This window comes from Ochlerotatus camptorhynchus, unplaced genomic scaffold, assembly GCF_037179485.1.
Source record: "Ochlerotatus camptorhynchus isolate MF236.1 unplaced genomic scaffold, CSIRO-AGI_Acam_v1.1 ptg000220l, whole genome shotgun sequence".
Classification (NCBI taxonomy): domain Eukaryota; kingdom Metazoa; phylum Arthropoda; class Insecta; order Diptera; family Culicidae; genus Ochlerotatus; species Ochlerotatus camptorhynchus.
In genome coordinates, this window is record NW_027040710.1 from 2853256 (window position 1) to 2873684 (window position 20429).

The 20429-nt window shown below is 39.1% G+C and overlaps 1 protein-coding gene across 5 annotated transcripts in view; it reads right to left on the reverse strand.

Moving 5' to 3' along the window:
• metro (membrane palmitoylated protein 7-like protein metro) overlaps positions 1 to 18400 on the reverse strand; it is a 92869-nt gene extending 74469 nt beyond the window's left edge. For 3 of the 5 annotated variants that reach the window (XM_065225040.1, XM_065225038.1, XM_065225039.1), the window contains exon 1: positions 17892 to 18399. The gene's annotated coding sequence lies outside the window, so the exon portion shown is untranslated. Of the gene's footprint in view, positions 1 to 17891 lie in introns of all 5 variants that reach the window. The other 2 variants (XM_065225036.1, XM_065225035.1) reach the window with 2 other exon arrangements.
• Positions 18401 to 20429: the final 2029 nt, after the last annotated feature.

Genomic DNA, 20429 nt, shown 5'->3' on the forward strand with positions numbered 1-20429 from the left:
TTACTTTTAGCCACAAGAAATCCGAATGAATTTAATTGATTTGCCTTATGAAAAATAGGGTTAACTACCCCATTTCCGGCCTATTAAGCACAACCCGCACTTAGTCTTTCTTAATCTTGCATAGTTTAGCACCAACCGAAATGTTATTATTACTGATGGCTTCTAAATTTATTTACCTTTTCGTACGTACCGTAAGTTTTGATGAAGGGAAACAAATTGTTGAGATATTGTTAAAATTCTAACACTCCTTCTTGTCACCAATCTTGGCCTACGGATTCTAAACTCGGCCTAACGCATTGAAGCGCCAATGAATTCACTTCGGCCTATCGGATGAAGTTAAAAATTGATTCGGTCAGAGCGTTTCATTTGTTTTTGAGAATATTGGGTGCAAACATTCATATCACGCGTTCTTATTGATTTAGTTTGGTAGCATTTGAACTAAAGTATCGTACCAAAAGCATAATTTACCTGTTAACGCCGAAATCATGGATTTTTTACTGCTGACAAAACTAATAATAAAACAGAGCAGACTGAAACCGAACCATGGACGTTGAGATTACGGAGCCCGCGTGTTGACCACTCGTCTTTCAACGCTTGGGAAAATGAATTGGTTAAGGTGGTTCGCTGTGAGATCCTTATTCTCGCTACCACTTCGGAACTTTAAGTGCACAAATATCAGCTTCCACGACACGTACTACAATGAAACTATTACTCCACGTTTGCTGCGTTGCAGCTTACATGCAGTAGCAATTTCAGGTGAAATGGAACTCTAATTTCCGAGATTTGTGTAATTGAAAATTCGATGTGAATGTGCATTTATAGCCTACATGGCGGCCATTTTTGGACTCTACAAGGAATCACCTTAAAGGCGTATAAGAGCGAAAACCGTCCATTAGTCACGCTTATGAAATGCATATGTGTCGTTCATAATTCGAACCTTATGAAATTTGAAAGTTTATTTACCTCAGTGTAGACGGGGTAGCTTGTATACGCCTTTAGGCGTTAACAAGTGGTTGAGAAGACACAGGCCCCGTAATATCAGCATCCTTGGCTCGATTCCAGTCTGCTCCGTTTTATTTTTGTTTTTAGCATTGTTATTTTTCAAAAGGCTAATTAAATTCATACCGAATTTTTTCTGGCTAAAAAGCAATTTTATGAATATCTTAAGATTACTTCACTAAAGGGCCACCCACATTAGATCCGTTTGCGTTGCGTTGACGTAAATTTGACAGTTAGACAATAAGTTTAGCTGTCACTTTACCGCAACGCGTCCGATCCGGATCTAATGTGCGTGGGCCTTAAGTGTAACGTGGCGAATTAATCAACATTCATGGGCCTAGGAGTTGTAATCACTTTGGGTTTGGGTGCTTAAATACACAAATTGATTGGTTGTAAAATATTGTATTAAGAAAAAAATGGTGCAATTTTACAAGCGGAGGTTTTGGTTCTTCAGAGCCGTTCCCAAATATTTATATAGAAAATTATGATAAAATTAATTAAATCAAATAGGGCTTCGCACTAATTTTCCAGATTAATTACAATTGATGTTGACATATTTGCACTCATGCGTAAAATGAGCTATTTAAAACGAAGTGGAGTACGACGAAGTGATGTAGAGCCATATTCTCTTAAAGAATATTTTAAAGTCCATCGATTTAAGACTGTTAGTACCCAAACTTGATGTTTCCGCCACTTCGGACACAACGTGCGTGTGATACGCAAACTGCACAAGCAGGGTGGGGCGTCAGATACATAGCCTAGCCTAGTTTAAAGATTGATACTTGAAAATTTAGGGACCTGTTTTGCATGCAAAAATACAATGCACACTTAAAAATATCTAATCTTACACGTGACGGAATCCATCTTCGACATAAAGTATGGGACGTAAACACACATGTCATGTAAAACTTAATGCTCCGAGACTGAAAAGTTCGAAAGTACGTTTGATTGAGCTGAATATCACGCCTAGTATGACTCAATTTTATGTCAAAATTGACGCTCGCATATGTCAGTTTCAGAGCACCTAAATTTACATAAATTTTTCAAAGTGTGTGGATTCAAGGTCTTCACAATTTGTTATCCCACACTAACCTAAAATAGCTTCTTCACAACAATTGAAAGAAAATTACACATCGAATTTATTTTCCTACGCTATTGAACACCATACAGGCACTGCACTGATTGTCAAAATAGTATGCACCCAGCCTAAAATTTGCAGTCATTCCTGTAAATCTCTAACCCACGTCTCCCCCGATTGAAAGGTGCTACTTCCATCATAACACCGTGCACTACTGGTTTGTGCTACCGTAGAACCCCGTTAGTTGGCTAAAATGGCAACTAAACGGTGCTCATTTATAATTTGTTTAACTGGTACCACTACACAGGTGCCCACTAGCGTTACGCTCCTGTGAACGGGTACCAGTTAATCTAATTCTAAATGAGCACCGTGTAAATACCAATTTAGCTATTCAAACTAACGGAGTTCTACGGTATACGCAAGTAGCACCTGAGAAGTCCAACTACTCTCTCCTAGGTGTGAAATCTCTCTCTTCTTTGGCTATTTCTCCTTCCAAATAAAAGTAATGCGCTTCTGTATTTGAGAGTAGCACCAGTGTTTTTTGCACCACTCTGAGTATTTAGTCGATCCCTGGATGCATTAGTATGATTGTGTGGCAAGTACAATCATACTCTATGCCCAGAAGGGTCGCAAAATTTTCCAACCTAAAAAATTTCTAGACCGGACCGGGAATCGAACACTGCCACCTTCAGCCTGGTCGTACTTTGTAGCAGCGCCTTTACGGACTGAGCTAAGAGAAGCCTCATGCCAAAAACTCTATGTATATGAATCGTGATAATGATGATACATTATGTTGAGGCCTAATTAGAACCATACCAAGTAACAATTTGGGTTTTATGAGGGTACTGTAGACCATGATTTAGACTTGTAGAGTGCTTTAAAACCTCAATAAAACTTACAATGATACTTGGGATTTTAGAGTCTAACATACTTCGGTTTTCTTACCCAATTGGGTGATTTCCGATTTTTTTAAACTGACAAATACTCATCACTATGGGTATTTTCAGAACAGAGTTTAAGTTTAAACTTATCTGATCATTTTTGATGGGATTCAGTACTATTCGAAATGATTATGATCTTTTCTGAAATGATACAGTTCCTTCCGAAGCGATTCAGACCTTTCCGTAGTGATTACGACGATTTCTGAAGTGATTCAGTTCTTTCCGAAGAGATTCTGAACATTTCTGAAGTGATTCAATTGTCAAAAATAAAGCAGCACTTTCTGAAGTAATTTAGAATCTGTAGTGATTCAATATTTCCCGAAGTGATTCCGAAGATTTCTGAAATAATTCATTTCTGAAATCATTTAGTGCTTTCTGAAGTGATTTGAACATTTTCAAAGGTATCTCAAAAGTGAATTAGTACTTTTGGAATCGATTTCGAATATTTCTGGAATGATTCAGTTCTTGTAGAAGTGATATAGAAATTTTATAAAGTTATTTAGTTATTTCCGAAGGGATTTCGATTTTTTTTTAAAGTAATTCAGCACTTTCTGAAATAATTTAGATACTTTCTTCTTTTATTTTCGATTCAATATTTCCTGAAGTGATTCATTACATTTCTGAAGTGATTCATTACATTTTTGAAGTGATTAAGTTCTCTATTGCGATTTTTTTTAAAAGTTATTCAGTACTTTCCAAACATTTCTGAAGAGATTTAGTACTTTCTGAAGTGATTCAGTACTTTCCAACGTGACTCCTAATATTTCTAAAGTAATCCAGTAAATTCCTTAGACATTAAGAACCTCTCTGAAGTGATGCAGTACCTTTCGAAGTGAGTCCAAACATTTCTGAAGTAATTTAGTTCTTTTAGAAGTGATTCCGAATTTTTATAAAGTGATTCAGTACTTTCCAAAGTGATTCCGATCATTTCTGAAGTGATTAAGTTCTTTCCAAAGAGACTATGAACCTTTTTGAATTGATTCAGATCATTTCGAGGTGATTCCGATATTTTCTGAAATGATTCAGTACATTCCGAAGGGATGCCGAACTTTTGAAAAGAAGCACAACCCGCACTGAAGTAATCTAGATTTTTTCCGAAGTGATTCAATATTTTACGAAGTGATTCCGAACATTTTTGAAATACTTTTGTTCCTCTAGAAGATATTCCGAATTTCTTTGAAGTTATTCAGTACTTTCCAAACACTTCTGAAGTAATTTTCACTTTCCAAAGTGATTCCGAATATCTTTCAAGTGATTCAGGACATTCCAAATATTTTTGAAGTGATATAGTACTTTTGAAGTGATTCAAATTTTTGTTTTTGAGTTATTCAGTACTTTTAAAACATTTCTGAAGTGATTTAGTACTTTACAAAGTGATTCAGAACATTTCCAAAGTAACTCAGTACTTTCCGACGTGACTACGAATATTTCTAATGTTATCTAGTACATTCATCTAGAATCGCTCTGAAGTGATTCAGTATCTTCCGAAGTGATTCCGAACATTCCTGAAGTAATTTAGTGCTTTTAGAATTGATTCCGAATTTTTATGAAGTGATTCAGTACTTTCCAAAGTGATTCCGAACTTCCGAAGGCATTCCGAACTTTAAAATAAATGCAGCACTTTCTGAAGTAATTTAGAATTTTGCCGTAGTGATTCCAAACACTTCTGAAGTGTTTTAGTTCTTTTAGAAGTCATTTAGAATGTATTTGAAGCAATTCAGTACTTTCCGAAGGGATTTAGAATAGTTCAAAAGTAATTCAGCACTTTTTGAAGTAATTGAGAACTTTTCAGAAGTGATTCGACATTTCCTGAAGTGATTTAGTTCTTTTAGAAGGTATTCTGAATTTCTTTGAAGTGATTCAGAACTTTCCAAACATTTCTGAAGTAATACAGTACTTTTCGAAGTGATTCAGAACTTCTGTAAAACTATTTGGTACTTTTCATACAATTGTGAAATAATTTAGTACTTTCCGAAATGATTCCGAATTTATTTGAAGTGATTCAGTATTTTCCAATCACTTCTATAGTGATTCAGTACTTTCTGATGTGATTTAAAAAATTTCAAAGGTTAAAGGGTGATACGGTCAAAATTTGGTCAAGGGAAAACGCGTGTAAATCGGTAAAATCGTTTATTTAAAAAATCAAATTAAATTTCTTTTTCAAGTTCAATTAGTATAAAATTCAGGAAAAATATTCAGTTAGGCTTCCGCTTTTCCAAATCCGAATTGCCGGGCCTTACGCTTGACCCCTGCCATCAGATTTTGTACAGCCACCTTGTCCACCTTCTTCGCCGCAGAAAGCCAGTTTGCCTTGAACTGCTGCTCGCCCTTAGCAGTTTTTTTGGTCTTTTTTAGGTTCCGCTTGACAATAGCCCAGTATTTCTCAATTGGGCGGAGCTCTGGCGTGTTGGGAGGGTTCTTGTCCTTGGGAACCACCTGCACGTTGTTGGCGGCGTACCACTCCATGGCCTTTTTACCGTAATGGCAAGATGCCAAATCCGGCCAAAACAGTACGGAACAACCGTGTTTCTTCAGGAAAGGCAGCAGACGTTTATTCAAACACTCTTTCACGTAAATTTCTTGGTTGACAGTCCCGGAAGCTATGAAAATGCTGCTTTTCAAGCCACAGGTACAGATGGCTTGCCAAACCAGATATTTCTTTGCGAACTTTGACAGTTTCATGTGCTTGAAAACATCTGCTACTTTTCCCCTTCCTTTTGCCGTATAAAACTCCTGTCCCGGAAGCTGCTTGTAGTCGGCTTTGACGTAGGTTTCGTCGTCCATTACCACGCAGTCAAACTTCGTCAGCATCGTCGTGTACAGCCTCCGGGATCGCGCTTTGGCCGTCGTATTTTGTTTATCATCGCGATTTGGAGTCACTACCTTCTTGTAAGTCGATAGTCCAGCTCGTTTTTTGGCTCGATGCACGGTTGTAGACGATACACCCAGCTTATTTGCGGCATCTCGGATAGAGAGGTTAGGGTTTCGCTTGAAACTCTCTTTGTCGTCTCAGCGGCTTCCGGTTTTCGATTTCCCCCCGATCCAGACTTCCTGGCTGTCGACAAGCGTTCCCCAAACACTTTAATTACATTTGTAACGGTTGATTTGGCAACTTTTAGCGATTTTGCCAACTTTGCGTGCGAGTAGCTCGGATTTTCGCGATGCGCGAGCAAAATTTTGATACGCTGCTCTTCTTGCTTGGACGGCATTTTGACAACTGAAGAGTGAATTCCAAAATCAAAATAGGAGCAACATTCTACACACACACACACCTTCAAAATGAGGGGTGTTCAGGTTTTTTAAATGCAAAATTGAAAGAAATACGTCAAGTTGATATTGACCAAATTTTGACCGTATCACCCTTTAGTCAGCACTTTTAGAAGTGGTTTAAAACTTTTCTGAAGTGAATCAGTACTTTTGGAAATGATTTTGATGATGTTGATCTTTTAGAAGGGATTTCGAATTTTTGTAAAGTGATTCAGAACATGTTCGATGTGATTCAGTACTTTCCAACATGACTTCGTACTTCTAGTACTTTCCTAAGAGATTTAGAACCCTTCTGAAGTGATTCTGAAGTGGCATTATTTAGTTCCATCTTCAATTTCAACATTAACGGAAAGTTATACCACCATAGTACAGAGGAGATGATCCCCTATCTATTGGAAATATTAGTTTGCATGATTGAGTTGTTGTTTGAGAGAATTGGACGATCGATGAGAAAAAAGACCGTTTTTTTTTAACTTTGTGCAATACCTATAAAATCAATATAATATATTTGATAACCTGCTAGAAAGTAGAGAGGAGGAAAATAACCAGAAAAGTTCTACCCCAAACATCCAGGAGATATCTCAATCTTCCTTTTTACCAGGCAATCAAACGGGAAGGAAGGTTCAATATTTAAGTATCCACTCCAACGCCGAGCAAAATCATCCTGCACGAATCCCAAAGGGTCACACATTCCACTTATACAAGCCAATCTCCATTTGCCTCCTCTGGAATCAGAAGACCCAAAAATCCCTTTCCACGCATATCTTTCCATATATTCCCATCTTTAGTCCCGCTATCTCCGATCCGCAGATCAATATGCTATTGCTTTTTCTTTTGTCTAATTTTGGATCCGTACTGAAAAATGGATCCCAAAATCGGGTCCAAGCCACATGAGATTGCCATTAACTTATTTACACACTGGAACTGCTCTTTCGGTCGCAAACTCTCTTACCTTGGATACGACGATGTAGCACTAGTTCTTGGTTGAAATAAATTCTTGACTTGGTTTGTTTTACGCTCCCCATGTGGGTGGTAATTCCATTCGGTGTGTGGTTAGGGATTTTTACAAAGTACCAAAACATGCAAATTTGTGTGCACGTGAAAGTTTTCCTCGAATGCCAAACAATCAATGCAATGCTGAGAATAGACACAAAATAATAGACATGGACTATTAATTTGATTGATCTGACAGGTTAGCCTGTGGCAATTGACTGATACTTTTTGGATTGAATTATTCTTTGAATAGAAGGCATTTTGATAGAATCAATATTCTGTATTGGTGGTGAAATTGTGTGGAAGTGCAGGCTGTCCTCCAACCAATTCAGCGGATTTTTTTGTGAGTGAATACACTCAAAACAAATTTCTCTTACATCCATATCCATTAGACTGATGCAAAATTTGACATTTTTGCTCCACAGTGCTCAAGCGGTTCCAAATTGTTCAAGACCGCTTTTCGATTAAATGTAAAGGCCGGCACAATAGATACGTAGATCTGTCAAAAAACTGTTCAGCAGGCAACATTGCTGTTTATGGCGCGTAGAATAGAGGACAAAAATCAGCCAGTTGCTTTTTTTTTTCCTTGTCGGGTATTTTCATCACTGCGACCATTTTTCTGATCTATTGTGATATATTCCCCATTTTTTTCTTTAGCTATATCAAGATGCGTATCACTATTATTAGTCGAGTGATTGCCATCGTTTGACTAATAGCATTATTCCAGCACGTCATTATACTTTGAATAAAGTGCACTGCCGTACTGGGAGTTTTTCTCCAAATGTCAAAGAATTCTATCAGCCCCTTGTCGAAGAACTTACGCCTTTTATTGAAAATTGCCGGACAGTGGCATAGCAAAAAATCCGAGTCTTCCTTTTCTGTGCCACAGAAGCTACATACATCATCTTGAAGTTTTCCAATCAGCTTCAAGTGATAACGGCTCGGACAATGACCTGTTATAAGACCTGCATGTATACTAAGATCTTTCTTAGAAAGTTCCAGGATTTTGTGGGTCACAGAAATGTTTGGATTCATGAATCGCTTCGACTGCCTAGCAGTAGAAGGGTTCATCAAGTTTTCCTCCACTTTTGAAGATTCCCATGCTTTTAGCTCAATTCTAAGAGATACAGCCGATAAGCCACAAAAGGGCTCTGGCCCGATGAACTTATGAGAAGATCCGAGGTATGGTGATAAACGAGTGCGACCGAAGATTGCGACGACGTGTATTGATGTCCAAGAGACTAAGAAGCGTAGGACTGTCAATGTTGCCTTGCAGAAGATCCCCAACAAAGCACGCTTTTGCCACATTACGTCTTGCTTCTAGTAATTCCAGATTTATAAGTAGACAACGGCTTTCATAACTGGGCAGGTTGAATGGATCTCTCCACCTAAGATGACGTAGAGCGAACCGGATGAATTTTCGCTGAACAGCTTCGATGCGTTGAATTTCATTCTGGTAATAAGGAGACCAGACGATAGACGAATACTCCAAGATAGGGCGCACAATTGAGCAGTATAACGCTTTTAGGCAGTAAACGTCCTTGAACTTTTTTGCAAAGCGAAATAAAAATCCTAGTTGCGAGGAGGCTTTAGACACAACGTACGCGACGTGATCCTTGAAGGTTAATTTTGTATCAACCAGAATCCCCAGGTCCTTGACTGTCGAATCACGTTGTAGATTCACGCCTCCCAAAGCATAGCTAAAATGGAAGAGTGATTGCTTGCGGCCAAATGAAATAACCGAACATTTGGACACGTTCAGCGACATTCGATTAATATGGCACCATTCAGCGAAGGCTTCCAGTTGTTGTTGCAGAAAAAACGCATCTTGTGGTTGCTTAATCATGTAGTTAAGCTTCAGGTCATCGGCATACGAGAGTTTTAGGCATTTCAAGATGAAATTGACATCGTTTATATACAGCAAGAATAGAAACAGTCCCAAGTGACTTCCTTGGGGGACACCGGACCAAACCGGAAAGAAGGGCGAAACGTGGTCTCCAATTTTGACGGACATACTTCGACCGGTTAGGTAGGATCGAAGCCAGGAAAGCAAGTTACTGTTCATTCCCAGCTTGTCGAATTTAGCAACTGCGATTTGATGATTCATTTTATCAAACGCCGCGGATAAGTCTGTGTAAATAGCGTCTACTTGTTGACCATTTTCTATTTGGCGGATCACGAACGAAGTGAAACAAGTCAAATTAGTTGTCGTCGAACGGTTAGGCATAAATCCGTGCTGATCAACCGAAATATAGTGTGCGTAATTCTGAACCAGCTTATGCAGAACGATCACCTCAAACAGCTTAGAAGTGGCGCTCAACGCAGCTATACCCCGATAGTTCGAAACAATCCGCTTGCAGCCTTTCTTGAAAACTGCGAAAACATACGACTGCTTCCAGCAGTTTGGTAATACACCAGTAGCCAAAGATAGGTTGAATACTCTTGCTAGTGGTGTTGCAAGTGTATCCGCGCAGCATTTGAGGACAAGCGATGGAATCCCATCTGGACCACATCCCGTGGAGGATTTTAAATCCTTTCCGGCTGATATAACCATGTACAGTTCGTGATCACGAACCGAAAGTCGAAGAACATTTCTGGTGGCGACGGCTACATCCTGCGGGTCGATGTGTTAATTAGTGAATATACGTTATGCACGAGTGCCCCGAATACAACACATAATTCGTCTAATTTTGCATCGCATCTTAATATGATGAAGACGGGCCTAGCCCGATCAGATCCGAAGATCGCGTGTGAGGTGGTACAGCATACGGTCCATCGAAGGAAATAAAAGTATGATGATGCATTTGAGGCAAAACTGCAACAGTTCATAGTAGATGGAGTGGCCTACGCAGAAAACTATGGTGATGATGATGAAAATTCCGATTGGATCAGTGACAGCGATAATGACGATGATCCAGAGTAACAGAGTACCGCAAAGCCTAAATAATGATTTTATTGATAACATCACAAATTAGCTTGTAGAAGGTCAAGAGAAATTGTTTTCAATTGCACTATGTTCGACACATAAAGCCTGCTTCAGTTTTAATCCACACTTAGAAAACAATCTGTGTCGGGATTGGTTTGAAGTAGACGAAAAACAATCGCATCAGATCAAATGGTTTTGAATGAACTTTCAACTTACCAGACGAATTTCCCAATAATTCCTAAAAACTTATGTTTCCATTAATCTAAAGCATGAAGGTTGTTTTTAACACTCCTCTAACCAAGCCTCCAAAAAAACATGGAACGGCAAACTTGAAATGTTTAAAAAATCATAACTCAGGCATTGTTTGACGAATTTAACAGTGCCGCTGAAAACTACAAACTTCTTCTCCATGTTAATGATTTATTTGCGAGATTTCTAGCCTTTGGCTGGTTCACCTCGAGTAATCATGAAGTGTATATTGTATATTTGACACATGTGTTATTTGAGCCCACATGCTCCTATAAATGTTATCAATAGTTTTTAAAAGGCACAAGGTGACAACTAGAAGACAAATTGGCTGCTTCTGTTAAACGGTTCTGACTATTTGAATCAGTGAAGTATCATGATGAAAAAAAAAAACTACAGAAAATATGGGATTTTGGGGCCTATTTTTTCAAACATGCACTTATCACAGCGTGCACCAATTGAAAATATACAGAAAAAAAAATTCTTGGCATTTTTCTCAAAGGAAGTCATATGCTACAATGTGTGGTTTTAGTGGCAGACAATTTCAAGTCTTTTTGCTGCTAAAATCCCCACTGTGCGACGTGAGGATTCTACTTGGAAAAACAAAGTTCGGTCATATCTCAAGCCTACTCGTCTTTCTATGGAGGTAAATTATTTCATTTTCAGAGGTGCTCCTATGGGCAATCCGCTTTCTCCATTTTTATGTGAATTGTTTGTGGCTAACCTAGAAAATACTCTGGAGGATAGGAATTTGTTGCCCAAATGTTGGTATAGGTACGTTGGATGACATTTTTAGCATTGTCAAAAGGGAAGATTTATCAAAAAATTGGGAGGTCTTAAGCAACGTTCACAAGGACATCAAATTTACTCACGAAGAAGAGAGAAACGGCAAACTCCCCTTCTTAGATCTTCTCACCATCAGGGAAACGTCTTCGTTCAATTTCGAAATCTATAGGAAACCAACAAACACAAAGAGTGTAATACCAAGCACTTCAAACCATTCCTATCAACACAAAATGGCCGCTTTTCACCACATGGTTCACATGATGCAAACTCTTTATCTTAGCGATACAGGCAAATCAAAGGAAATAGCTCACATTTTTCAAATCGCTAGACTTAATGGGGAGCCAGAAAAAAACAATTCAAAAAGTAATCGATAAAAGAACAAGGGATCATTTTAGACGTACTTCGACAACTCTTACACCAGTAACTGAGGGTTAAAAACGGGTAGCGGTGAATTTCGACAAAAACCTTACCGAACCATTGATTTCGAAGTTTAGAAGTTTTGGCCTAGATTTACTATTCAGCAGCAGGACAAATCACCTGAAGTCACTGTTAGTAAAGGGTGATACGGTCAAAATTTGGTCAATATCAACTTGACGTATTTCTTTCAATTTTGCATTTAAAAAACCTGAACACCCCTCATTTTGAAGGTGTGTGTGTGTAGAATGTTGCTCCTATTTTGATTTTGGAATTCACTCTTCAGTTGTCAAAATGCCGTCCAAGCAAGAAGAGGAGCGTATCAAAATTTTGCTCGCGCATCGCAAAAAACCGGGCTACTCGCACGCAAAGTTGGCAAAATCGCTAAAAGTTGCCAAATCAACCGTTACAAATGTAATTAAAGTGTTTGGGGAACGTTTGTCGACAGCCAAGAAGTCTGGATCGGGGGGAAATCGAAAACCGGAAGCCGCTGAGACGACAAAGAGAGTTGCCGGTAGTTTCAAGCGAAACCCTAACCTCTCTCTCCGAGATGCCGCAAATAAGCTGGGTGTATCGTCTACAACCGTGCATCGAGCCAAAAAACGAGCCGGACTATCGACTTACAAGAAGGTAGTGACTCCAAATCGCGATGATAAACAAAATACGACGGCCAAAGCGCGATCCCGGAGGCTGTACACGACGATGCTGACGAAGTTTGACTGCGTGGTAATGGACGACGAAACCTACGTCAAAGCCGACTACAAGCAGCTTCCGGGACAGGAGTTTTATACGGCAAAAGGAAGGGGAAAGGTAGCAGATGTTTTCAAGCACATGAAACTGTCAAAGTTCGCAAAGAAATATCTGGTTTGGCAAGCCATCTGTACCTGTGGCTTGAAAAGCAGCATTTTCATATCTTCCGGGACTGTCAACCAAGAAATTTACGTGAAAGAGTGTTTGAATAAACGTCTGCTGCCTTTCCTGAAGAAACACGGTTGTTCCGTACTGTTTTGGCCGGATTTGGCATCTTGCCATTACGGTAAAAAGGCCATGGAGTGGTACGCCGCCAACAACGTGCAGGTGGTTCCCAAGGACAAGAACCCTCCCAACACGCCAGAGCTCTGCCCAATTGAGAAATACTGGGCTATTGTCAAGCGGAACCTAAAGAAGACCAAAAAACTGCTAAGGGCGAGCAGCAGTTCAAGGCAAACTGGCTTTCTGCGGCGAAGAAGGTGGACAAGGTGGCTGTACAAAATCTGATGGCAGGGGTCAAGCGTAAGGCCCGGCAATTCGGATTTGGAAAAGCGGAAGCCTAACTGAATATTTTTCCTGAATTTTATACTAATTGAACTTGAAAAAGAAATTTAATTTGATTTTTTAAATAAACGATTTCACCGATTTACTTGACCAAATTTTGACCGTATCACCCTTTATCAACAAAAGATTCAATAAATATCTAAGGGAAAGCCGGAGTCTACAAAATCTCTTGTCCAGATTGCAATAAAATCTACATTGGCCCTTTTACATTGGAAACAAGGTTTAAGGAACACATCGCATAGGTAAAAAGGCTAACAAAGAGATGGATAAAGAACTTCATAATTAATTTTAATCCTAGGTTGCAAAACATGTCTTTACAAAGGAGCACAATTTGACAAAGGATAACATTAATATCCTACGGAGTGTATCTTTGCCTTGGAAACTAGACGTAGCAGAAAGTTTGCATCAACATTGCATAATAGAGATCAAGGAAATGGATACTCGAGACTCTTAAGCATGCTACCTAAAACCACTCATAGTAACATGCATCTACCTGTTGGAGACTAAATTTAGGTACCTGTTTATGTAAATTGTGACATGGCAGTGGATACCTGCTGATTTTTGGTACCTTTCAGTATATAACTCGTAGATAAAAGATGGATTTTTCAGTGGTGTTGAGTATTTGGCACTGATGGCACGGAATTTAAAGGAAATAAACCAACACACTCAAAGCTCTTTATCATAGTAATGTTTGCATTAAAAAAGATACTTGCTTCCTTGATACTAGCTCGAGTAAGAAACAAAATTAGGGGAAATGGATCTAAGATTGGGCCCATCGCTAAAAATCTGCTATTTATCAATTTTATCTAGATGAACGCGTCATTGGAACGGTACTAATGGATATGTTTGGTCGCTATTGAAAATTTAGTCAATTACTGAATTTATGTATGGGCTCAAATTAGGGACATTTAGGCCGACATTACATACATTTCCCCTACCTTAAATAAATCCAAAAGATTATATTCAACGAAAGTGTTTGTTACTTTACACGTGAAGTTTACGATTTCAGAGTTGGGAGAAAATGCTATACTAATATCAACATGAAGCTTTAGTGTGTTAATTTGTTAGCTTGAGAAACTTCTGAAGAGGATAGATTGATAGTTCTGTTAAAGTACGGCAGTGTGAAAATTGAACAGAAGTTAAAATTAAGCGAAGGGCCATTAATGCGACAATACTATTCAAATGCGCACACCTTTGCCTAGCTCACTTGACACCTCAATTTCCTCAAATCCACAGGCAAAAGAGTGCGCGTTTGACTTGCTCATATACTGTCTGCGGCTGTGGACTAGTTCTAGCAAAGGAGCGAAAAAGTGCGCATTTGATTAGTATTGTCGCATTAATGGTCCTTCGCTCAATTTCAACTTCTGTGCATGCTTCACGCTGCCGTACTCTGACAAAACTATTAATCAATCCTCTTCAGAACTTTCTCTAGCTAATAAATTAACACACTAATGCTTCATGCTGATATTAGTATAGCATATCCTCCCAACTCCCAAATGATTATTTTTTCGCTGAAGCTAAAGTCAACTCCATTCGGAAAACTGTGAAGGATCCTTTCTGTGCTACAAGCGACCAGCCTTCTCTCGGGGTTAGCAAAGCTTTTTTTTTAAATATGTACACTTGCGACTTCGTTGCCGATGAAAACAACATCCCAACCAACATTTTTTGTAATGTAAAACGCTTTGCTAATGTTATTTACAAAGCATCATTGCAAATGGTTTATGATGGGGTTTTGGATCTATTATCCGTCCTACACACTTAAACAGAGCACTCCGGAAAATAAAAAATTAACGTCTTAGATCGGCAATGCTAAAAATTACAAAGCGTTTCATTAAATACTGAGTTCGGTAACGGTCTTTGAAAACGTCAAATGCACCATATTGTGATTTTTGACCGACTTTAAAAACGTACGTGTTTGTGAAAATAAAAAGGTGAAATTATGGAGGCTGTAATGCAACACCAAGATGAGCGAATCGTAGATATTTTCCGTAAGTAATTAATTTTCGTTATCTAAATAATGGCCGATGTTGTTGTTGGATTTTTCTGTCGGTCCAAGTTCCATTCCCGTTGAAGACGAACAAAAACTTGTTTTTGTTCATTGGTGGAGCAATTTGCAACATCAACACATTGATCATGACTGCCGCGACCGTGATCGTGACCGCCAGCTTGAAACAATATTAACACAAATTACAGTTGAGTTGGTAACCTTTTAAAAAAAAATCAGAGTTAGAAGAAATCACCGACTTTGGTAATTCATTTACCGAATTCTCAATAGCCAGTAATGTTTTCGGTAATCGAGAACATTACCAAAAAATCTTTAAACTGGATCAGCAAAATTAGTTGTCAAATTTATCGGTAACGTTTACCGATGTGCATTGCTTGATTTGTAGTCGACTTTACCGGAGAACTGTAATTTTGAGGACGATATGCAAATCGAAAATTACCGAGAGATCTTTAATTTTTTAAAAAGGTAACCGACACAACTGTAATTTGCGTTAATATTGTATCAAGGTGGCGGTCACTGCAACCCATGCACAAATTTGGCTGCAGTCGTGATCAATGTGTTAATGTTGCAAATTACTCCACCAATGAACAAAAACAGGTTTTTGTCGGAAGGATTCGGCGCTACACTGATAACAGGGAAGCATTGGATGAAGATTCCAAATGCTGTTTTCAGAGTCGCCAACGGCAATGGAACTTGGACCAACAGAAAAAAAAAATTAATGGGTTGTGTCCTAGACACGACCGCAGTATGACGTAGAACCTATCTATCTATTTCTATCTATGATGCATGATATATGCATTTAGGTTAACATCCGACGTCCTCCAGAAAAAATACATCCGAAGTCCCTCCTTTTTTACATACGCTTCACGGTGTAATAAAATTGGTATCAGGTAGCCGAAACCTGTTTGTTGACAGATGCGAGTAGCGCTTGCACCAACACAAGCGCGCACTATAGTATAGCAGTAGAAAAATCAAGTTGGATCATAGCACAACCTTTTTAGTGTAGTTAGTCGCAGTTTTGATCGTCACGTTGCATGAAATAAAAGCGTTGCATGGAACATGAAATGTTTCTCAGTTAAGGAAGAACCGTCACCGCTCGACGGAACACATACTTTCTAAGCCCCGCAACTGACAGGATTTCCCGTCATTTTATTATGAATGGGGGCGGGGCAGAACGTTTCTTTTGTGCAGAATATGGAAAAAAAGGATGGACTTTGGATTTTAATATAATTTCATGTATAGAGGTACCAGATATGTTTTACAGTCAGTTGTGTAATTCACCAACATAATATCATCGAATATGTCTTTCAATCAATTTTTTTTTTCTTAAATTTGAAAGTATTGGTGCGGGAAGAAATTATGGGAAAAACTTCTGTTTTTACTAATAATTGTGGTTTGTTTAAAATTTATTTCCCGGAAAAAAAGTGATCGTCAAACTCCATGTCTTTTTAGAGTTATGTTAAGGGGGAGGGGGAGAGGTTTTTAAGGGAGAGGGGGTTTTACGTGCACGTTTTTTCAAGTCTCATTCCTCATTGTGGTGGACACGCCATGATCCACCTTTGGCAGCTGACTTGGTCCTGCTTGCTGCAGGACCTAGTGCCACGCCGTCCGAAGCGGTAATGAGCAGAGGCAGGAGAGCAGCGCTGATTTATATATTTTCAGGTTCAAGCAGAATGATGTGCAACCAAGTGGTATTCGTTTATGATGACTGGGTTTGGGAAAAAAGCCTTATTTCATGAAAACAGTGATAAAATTATAATTTGTACATTTTCAAAAGTTTAATTACAGAAAAATGGGAAAAAATGTCTATTTCAGCAGGTTTGTAATGTAATATTCTATCGATTGGCGTATATGGATTTAAATTTCATCTATAAATGACAAAGTTACAAGCGTTCAAAACCTAACACTCCTTCACCACACATATTTTTTGATTTGCACCCCAGTATAGTCGACAAAGACGTAGTTCTACGTCAAAACAAGCAACAACATCGACCATCTGTAATCGTTATTTATTTAGATAACGAAAATTAATTACTTACAGAAAATATCTACGATTCGCTCATCTTGGTGTGGCATTACAGTCTCCATAATTTCACCTTTTTATTTTTCACAAACAAGAACGTTTTTAAAGTCGATCAAAAATCACAATATGGTGACTGTTACCGAACTCAGTAATGGAACGCTTTGTTTACCGAAACTTCAGTAAAATATTTCACCGAAGTCAGTGATGTAAAAATGTTTTGAGTTCACCCAAAACAAATTTATGATTGATGTTTTCAACTTTTTTGGAAATTTGTACCGCGCTGTATTGACACAAGTTGTTCTGTTTGGAAAACGAGAAAACGCGAATCAAAACAATGTGATTATGTGTCAGCCACTGCGCATGGTTGTTCCGTTGCCCACTTTCTCTTGAACTGATAAACATCATTACAGGTTGAATTTTGACGTATGTTTTGCTGCTAACATTAAATTTCTATTTTTAACAATCGCTCGACCCATTTAAATCACTCACTTGCATTTTCGTCCTTCAGCCAAACAGCTGGAAAGGATTGTCATCTGTATTGGAAACTGCTGCTATAACCGCATCAATTTCATCCATTTATGGTATCACACTACCCCTCTCCGGAAAAGTCAACTCCGAAAAGTCAAACAAAAGAAGGGGAAAACAAAAAAAATGCACAGACATATCAACGAATCATATGGAAAAGCAGAAAGAACCAAAAAATGATCAATAAACCCAATCCTTCTTATCAGCGAAGTTGGAACAGACAAAATGAGGCACTTCCTCCACGGTTCTACATATACACATCCAACCACGTCTGTCAAAAGCTACCAATAGATCCTCACGACACTTCATATCACCCCTATGGCTCCTGGCAGTAATGGATTTTCCATTATACAGAAGAAAAAAAATCAATTCACCTTGCTTTTCACAGCGAGACCCCGGGTTCGGGATAGTCCCGAGATATTTCACGTTAGTTTATTTCAGCACTGATTTTCACAGACACACCACTTTCGCGGACGTACGTGTGCGGGACACACTCGGCAGATGCTCAACCGGGATGAAAATATTTGACACGGCTGGGTCGTGTATGGGGGTTTCACTCGGCTTACGGTAGACCGAAAAAGAAAAGCGGTTTTTTTTTTCTTCTGTTCGCTGCTCTGCCACCACACCGTCGTTGACCGTCTGGTGTTTTATTTCTGCTTCTTATATTTATTTTTTTCGTCTAGCACATTTTCACCAGAATTGCTCAATGCTTCGCATAATCCGCCTTCTGGTATTCGGTGGATTTATCTTCACTCGACCCTCGCTATCTTCACCACTTCTCGGGAAGGAACAGCACAAGCACTTTGTCAATCAAGAAGTCCTTCCTAAGCAGGCACCAAAAACATCACACACACGAGATTCCCAATCCGCAGTCAGTCAGTGACTGAGTTGGGACAGAGGAAAAACCTCCGGTCGTCTGTCTGTGGCGGAGAAAAATATGGTGGAAATGTGTGAGAGAGTGTCACTTTAACGTGTGCGAGCAGTGAGCAGTGAAGGGTGAGAAAAGTGCTGCGTGAAAAATTTACCTCGTAAATGTGTCAAATACCTACTGGTGGTGAGGCGCGATGGAACGATGGCGGTACCCAAGCAAGCATACGCGGAGTGAGTGAAACGGGTGATATGTTGTTTATGCTGCACCGTGCTGTGGGTGGTGGAAGTGTTGCGGGCGAAATTTAATGCGTGCAATGTTTTGAGGGGAGTTTAGCGAGTGTGGTGGGTATCGGTTTGATGGTGAATGCTATGCGCCTGCGTGCTGTAACGTTTCCTGCTTCGGACGGTAGGCGGCGATAGAGTTTAAAAAGTGCCATAAATGAAATCAGGGATTGGAAACCTTGCTCTAACTATAGGATGGATTGCATGACATATAATTGATTGCAATAAGGGGCCAATTTTGAATGACGATTGAATCGACTTTTTTTTTATATAAGCAACTCATACATAATTCGTTTCGTTCAACTTCCATAATGAGCTCCAGCATTAGATCTTCAAAAACATTTTTTATTTGTCTTACAACTGTTTTGCATTGTAATTAAAAGTTTTGGTACTGATTAGTTTTAGATTAGATTAGACTTAATTTGATTTTTTAAATAAAATCCAACTACAAGGAAGAAAATCGCAAATGATGATTTGCCAATGAAACGCACTTTTGTGAAAGACTCTCAATCTTTTTTGCGCGGTGTTATCAACTGTCCAGCAGTTCCTTTTCCTTTTATCACTTTTTGTTCTTTGAGCGTGCAGAGGTTTAGCCGGTCACCATCAGCCATAATATAAAAGTGTACCTAAAAGCGAAAGTAATTTATAATCATTGTAGGCAGACTGAGGGATGAAGAGTAGATATTGACATTGTTAGGACATTCAGTAATAAAGCTTCAAACCCTTAAGACATATTTTATTAAATTGCTACAGTTCAGAAGTGGGATAAAGTCATGCTGCTTCGAAGCCTAAAAACCTCTGAAGAATTGGAAACTCTCGAAATTCTGGAACGTTCAAGAGGAAATATTGCTGTTGCTGCTACTAGTGAAGAGTCTGGATCCGTTTGTAATTCAATTCTCGAAGGTGGATTATCTGGAGCAGGTATCGCCGTTTCCAACGCAATGAATGCTGCTGCAACCGCTGTTCATCCAGTTTCCCGACCGGTGTTGAATCGCATTGCTCATGGAGGTGGAGATCCAGTTCATGAATTGGGACGAGAAAATTCTGGAGCCACACGAAATCTTTCAATCGTTGGATGCACCGAATCAAGGTAACTATTCTTTGCTATGGAACCAAACGAACCATTTTGTAGCTGTACTGGAAAATTCAAGACGAGCGCTGTTTGTGAACGATGATTTAATCTAATTTAGTGGTTATGAAAAATCTCAAAGGAAATGCTCTAGCTTGGTTACTTGTACATCCAGATTTTATGTTGAATAAAAATAAGAAGCTTGAAGGAGATGTTCGCTATACCTGTGAATACGCTCGATCTACGGCAGACGTATGGAGAAGAACATCTGATCTGCAAGAGGTGAATCTTTTGCCGAGTATTGCCAATCAAAACCGGATTCTGGCCCAGAAGATGAAATTATCTAAAAGAGAACTTGTGGAGTACATCATTGAAGGCATTGAAGATTCAGTTTTGAAGAATCAAGCGCGAATGCAGCATTTTCCGATCGTTGTTGATGCTATTCAGAGATCGAAATTATCGCTGATGTGAGAAGAGAAGCGGCACTTTTCACGCGATGATGAAAAGATAAAGCAAAGCAATTCTCTCGAGAAAAGCAGCCATGATAATTTGTGATCAGAGTTGTTATGCCTCAGAACATCCCGGCGGCACTGACTGGAATTTAACCCAGGCCTGCTGAGGTGAGAGGTAATATTCATCTGTTTTCAGACAGAAACGTATACGGGACTATATGGGATATATGGGACTGGAT